Here is a 6,000-nt window from a genome sequence, read left to right as displayed (position 1 = left end):
TTCAACAACACATCAATGTCAGCACTTCAACAACACATCAACGTCAGCACTTCAACAACACATCAACGTCAGCATTTCAACAACACATCAACGTCAGCACTTCAACAACACATCAACGTCAGCACTTCAACAACACATCAACGTCAGCATTTCAACAACACATCAACGTCAGCACTTCAACAACACATCAACGTCAGCATTTCAACAACACATCAACGTCAGCACTTCAACAACATGTCTATACATTTCACATTTAGGCTGTAAAAATATAGGCTGTAAAAGGCTGTAAAAATATATTTTCCATTTTCATTTAAGAGAGGTAGGATTTTCTCCAGGCATCCCTCATTATAAATAACGTACAGTCCCTAAATAGAAAAATATGCTAACATAACGCGGAATTAAGGTATTTCTAATGCTTTTCTTCACGACTACCCTTTTACATTAAGAACTAACACAGAGCGAGGCGAACGAAAGGTCATTATTCAATAAATCATCCTCTGAATCATTTCTCAGCAGAAAAAGCCATCAGCACGGAGCACTATTGGAATTTGCCGTTCTCTCTTACTTCTTCTCCGCCAATTGTTGAATAGCTCATTATAGTTGCTTTACATTAGGTGTTTTACCTTTTGTTGAAAGACACATTTGGACAAAAACAAAAACCAGAGTTACAATGGCAAAATGCATGAACATTTTCATAAGAACATTCAGTATTAGGGTAGTAAAATCAAAGCAGTGAAATAATGATTTGAGTAGAGCTCCAAGTCTCCAAATGAAAAGACTCCAATCCCACCCTGTTTGAGTCACATACTTGCCATCATGGTACAAAAACAACATAATTCATTATCTCACAATGTCGAGTGAGTAAGAGAGTTAGGCTACTGAAGTCTAATGCATCTGGTATCTTCAATAAGTTGTTGATGTTGCATCACCTCTTTCCATAGCCAAACAGTGTCAAGAAAAACACTCCGCTTTTGCTACTTCAGGTTTGATCATCACAGTGCCTCGTATTCCAAACTAACCACACCCCTCCTTCAGTGATTCTGGAGGTTCCATTACCTTGAGACACATTACCTTTACTGGAAGGGCTGAGGCTTTCAATGTTGTCCATAGAGATGCTTCATATGCATCCATACTTGGATGTATTCTCAGATTTCCTCTGTATACGTTCTTGCTGTGGGATATAAGGCGGTCTGCATCATGCTGATGCTTTGATCTGCGGGTTCTCCTGCAGCCAAGGCATGCTTCCAAGATATAATGTGTGCATACGTGTGGATATCACTGATTTAAAATTGGAGAGAGGAAAAGCTAACGTCTTATGGCAAACTATAGGTTCACTTCTGTTAACCAGTATAACACAGCCTATCTCGGAGTTAGACGGTGGAAATTACGGTACCTCAAGATGATTTGTCATGAGCTAACTAAGTGGAGTGTGGGTGGATTATTTCTTTGGTGTTTTTACAGTGCAGGTGTGAGAGTGAAATATGGATTTATGTGAGAATATATGTACAATTCTTCTCCTATAATTATTTTGGGGGGGCATCTTTATATTTCCATTTCTTCATTGAAATATCTGCATGCGCCCCGACTGGCTTCTTACGTATTTCTATAAAATGCACAAGATTTGCACAGAGTCCTATCTTCAAAATGGACTTTCTCATTCAGCATGTGAACAGCACTAGGATGACCTACTTTACGTACTTAATCCTCTTCGTTCACTGGGCTGAGGATAAGTCCAATAATGACAAGTGGAATGACTAACCTGTCTTGCAATGTCATATTGTTTGAGTGGCAGAATGCATGCTTTCATCACCTGGTAGACAGAAGTCCAAATGGAAAAATATATTTAGAGAAAGGTTACTGCTAGAGATAAATGAGCGGTGAAAAAATTACTATTGTCCAGTGATTTTCGGTAGAGCTCATTGCATTCTGTCCTTTTATTTAGATGAGGAATACAACCTAGTTTGTATTCCACAGCTACAGTATAGCTCATCACCTTTACCCTTTCACACAGACACCGTCCCCCACCCACGCGTGACAACACACTCTGAGACACGATAATGGCGGTAGCCTCCAATTGATCTGGAATAAGGCTTTATAATTGCACTTTCTTTTCATGTGGGGTGTTTGGATTATTCCGCCTCCAGCAGACTCCCACGTGTGGAAGCCTCACTCACTCGGCTGTCAGAAAGCTTTCCACCACATCAACAGGCTCCCTCTCTGCCTAGTCCACATACACCACCAGAGACCGAGGCAAAATTATTACTGTCATATTGTTGCATATTATTACTAATATTGGTGCAAAACGCCTCAGTGCCTTTGGCAAGTTGAAATGACTGTGCAAACAACCTCTAACTTTGAAGTTAGTCAGGCTATAGATGTCGTTTTAAAATATGCCTATATCAGGTGCTGTAATCATATACATCAAGTGCTATTTATATATTTATATGTATATATTTGCATGAAAACATTTAATTGTATACATTTACTCAATTGTTTATAGTATTGTTGGTCGGTTTGATCACATGCACATCTTACAGAGTGTGGCTTTAATTTAAAAACAAACATGTCATGCTAACTATTCTTTCTACAAGGCAGCACCTGTACCCACAGCTTTTCATGTCCAAGGTCCTGTACCCCCAGCTTTTAATGTCCAAGATCTTGGTTTCATAATCAACAACAGGTAAGCCCACCAGTAGCCCACTGTCAGGCTTTTATTCTCTATTTTGGTTAGGCCAGGGTGAGACTAGGGTGGGCTTTCTATGTTCATTTTCTATGTTTAGTTTTTCTTTGTTGTTTGGCCGGGTGTGGTTCTCAATCAGAGGCAGCTGTCTATCGTTGTCTCTGATTGAGAACCATACTTAGGTAGCCTTTTCCCACCTGAGTTTTGTGGGTAGTTGCTTTCTGTTTTTGTGTCTGCACCAGACAGAACTGTTTCAGTTGTTCTCTTTGTTGTTTTGTATTTTAGTGTTCAGTTTCGAATAAATAATATGAACACGTACCCCGCTGCACCTTGGTCCTCACCTTCTTCCACCAACGGCCGTTACAGAACTACCCACCACCAACTGACCAAGCAGCTTGGTAAAAAAGGAGATATGGACAATGGAGGACATCCTGAACGGCAAGGGATCCTACACATGGGAGAAGATCCTGGCTGGAAGGGATCGCCTCCCATGGGAACAGGTGAAGGCAGCCAGGAGAGCAGAGGCAGCAGGAGAAGGGAACCAGCATTACGAGGGAACACGGCTGGCGAGGAAGCCCGAGAGGCAGCCCCAAACATTTTTTTTTGGGGGGGGGGGGGGGGGGGGGGAGTCAGTGTGGCAGAGTCAGGTTGGAGACCTGAGCCCACTCCCCGTGCTTACCGGGGAGAGCATGTGACTGATCAGGCCCTGTGCTATGGGATGATGCGCACTGTGTTTCGGCCGAGCGTTCACAGGCCGGTGTGCTCGGTGCCAGTGTTCCGCATTTGCCGAGTGGAAGCTGGCATCCAGCCAGAATGGGTGGGACCAGCTATGCGGTTCGAGACCACCAGTGCGCCTCCAGAATGTTGAACCTTGGTCCTCACCTTCTTCCACCAACGGCCGTTACACCCACCAACCCAATCAAGCCCAGGAATCAAAAACATTTGGCACAGAATTGGATCATGGTGGATCATGGCGGCTTTCGAAGACCCCCAGCCTAGACTGCTTCAGCGGCCAGATGGTACCATCAGCTGTGGCCTCCTCAGAACTAAATATTAATGCCCATGTCTCCACTCAGCTCCCTTTGTCGTCTAATACCTCCTTGGATTCCCATCAACCTGTGACAGCTGGATCAAAGGGAGCATCGACGTGACGATGCATGGTGCAATGTCCACCCATGGCTTCAAAAGACCCGAGCTTCTCTGTTATTGGACTCTCTTCTTAAAACTGAATGGAACACCTTGGACTGGAACTATGGTTCAAGATGGCATCGGATGAGAAGGGATCTCGGCATGCCCCAATGTACTTTTCCTTGATCTCTGCTTGTTCTGTAGTTTATGTTGTTGTGGCCAATTAAAAACCCACGTACAGTATGCCTGATTTGGAGGCAAAGAACCTTCCCTTGAGGTTTTCAATTGACCTTTTTGCATGATTAATATCCATCCCGACTGAAGTGCTATGATACTGATCCCTTGTAATATACTGTTTCTGTGGTTGTTAACATTAAGTATGTATATTTTTAATAACCGCTCCTTATGTGGATATGACGAAGTGCTTATATGTAGTTTATAAAGTATATACCCAAGTGTTATTGAGCATGAGAAAGCAGAATAATTAAATTAACTTAGAATTTGAATTAAGCACAGTATTGAAAAGGCTTTCTACTGAGAAGAGATATTTGGGAAGAGGGGATGAAAGTTCATTTGAGTTAGAAAGCAGAACTCTTCCCTGATGTCAGCCCCCTGGGTGGCACGGATGAATAGCATCACTTATGACAGCCACTATTCTGTCAATGGCTCCTCATTCATCTGCTCATGAAAATGTCAAGTGCTGTATTAAACCCCACTGATTGTAATTGGTATATGTTCCAGTCCAGATGAAGACACTTCAGTTACTACGAAGGCACTGCAGTTTGCAAGCTACACCAACTGTACACAGTCTATCAATTCTTTACAAAAATTACAAAGTTTTCGTTAATATATGTAAATGATAATTCGTAAGGAATGTGATTAGTCATTAAAGAGATACTTAAGGATTTTGGCAATTAAGCCCTTTATCTACTTCCCATGACTGGGATGAACTCGTGGATACAATTTGTATGCATCTGCATGCAGTTTGAAGGAAGTTGCTGACTAGCAACTTCCTTCAAAGTTTGCTCAGGTGCATCCTGTTTCCATTGATCATCCTTGAGATGTTTCTACAACTTGGATTGGAGTCTACCTGTGTTAAATTCAATTGATTGGACATGATTTGGAAAGGCACACATCTGTCTATATAAGGTCCCACAGTTGACAGTGCATGTCAGAGCAAAAACCAAGCCATGAGGTTGAAGGAATTGTCAGTAGAGCTCTGAGACAGGATTGTGTTGAGGCACAGATCTCTGGGGAAGGGTGCCAAAAAATGTGCGCAGCATTGAAGGTCCCCAAGAACACAGTGGACTCCATCATTCTTAAATGGAACCACCAAGACTCTTCCTAGAGCTGGCCGCCTGGCCAAACTGAGTAATCAGGGAAGAAGGGCCTTGGTCAGGGAGGTGACCAAGAACCCGATGGTCATTCTGACAGAGCTCCAGAGTTCCTCTGTGGAGATTGGATAACCTTCCACAAGGGCAACCATCTTTGCAGCACTCCACCAATGAGGCCTTTACGGTAGTGTGGCCAGACGGAAGCCACTCCTCAGTAAAAGGCACATGACAGCTCGCTTGAAGTTTGCCAAAAGGAACCTAAAGGACTCTCAGACCATGAGAAACAAGATTCTCTGGCCTGATGAAACCAAGATTGAACACTTTGGCCTGAATGCCAAGCGTCACATGTGGAGGAAACCAGGCACTGCTCATCACCTGGCCAATACCAGCCCTACGGTGAAGCATGGTGGTGGCAGCATCATGCCATGGGGATGTTTTTCAGCGGCAGGGACTGGGAAACTAGTCAGGATTGAGGCAAAGATGAACGGAGCAAAGTACAGAGAGATCCTTGATGAAAACCGTCTCCAGAGTGCTAAGGACCTCAGACTGGGGCGAAGTTTCGCCTTCCAACATGACAACGACCCTAAGCACACAGACAAGACCACATAGGATTGGTTTCAGGACAAGTCTCTGAATGTCCTTGAGTGACCCTGCCAGAGCCTGGACTTGAACCTGATCGAACATGTCTGGAGAGATCTGAAAATAGCTGTGCAGCGACACTCCCCATCCAACCTGACAGAGCCTGAGAGGATCTGCAGAGAAGAATGGGAGAAACTCTCCAAATACAGGACAATAGGCAAGCAGCTTGGTGAGAAGGCAACAGCTGTTGGCACAATTATTAGTAAATGGAAGAAGTTC

Source organism: Oncorhynchus mykiss, chromosome 14 (assembly GCF_013265735.2).
Source record: "Oncorhynchus mykiss isolate Arlee chromosome 14, USDA_OmykA_1.1, whole genome shotgun sequence".
In the NCBI taxonomy this organism is placed as follows: Eukaryota; Metazoa; Chordata; class Actinopteri; order Salmoniformes; family Salmonidae; genus Oncorhynchus; species Oncorhynchus mykiss.
This window is presented reverse-complemented; position numbering follows the sequence as displayed.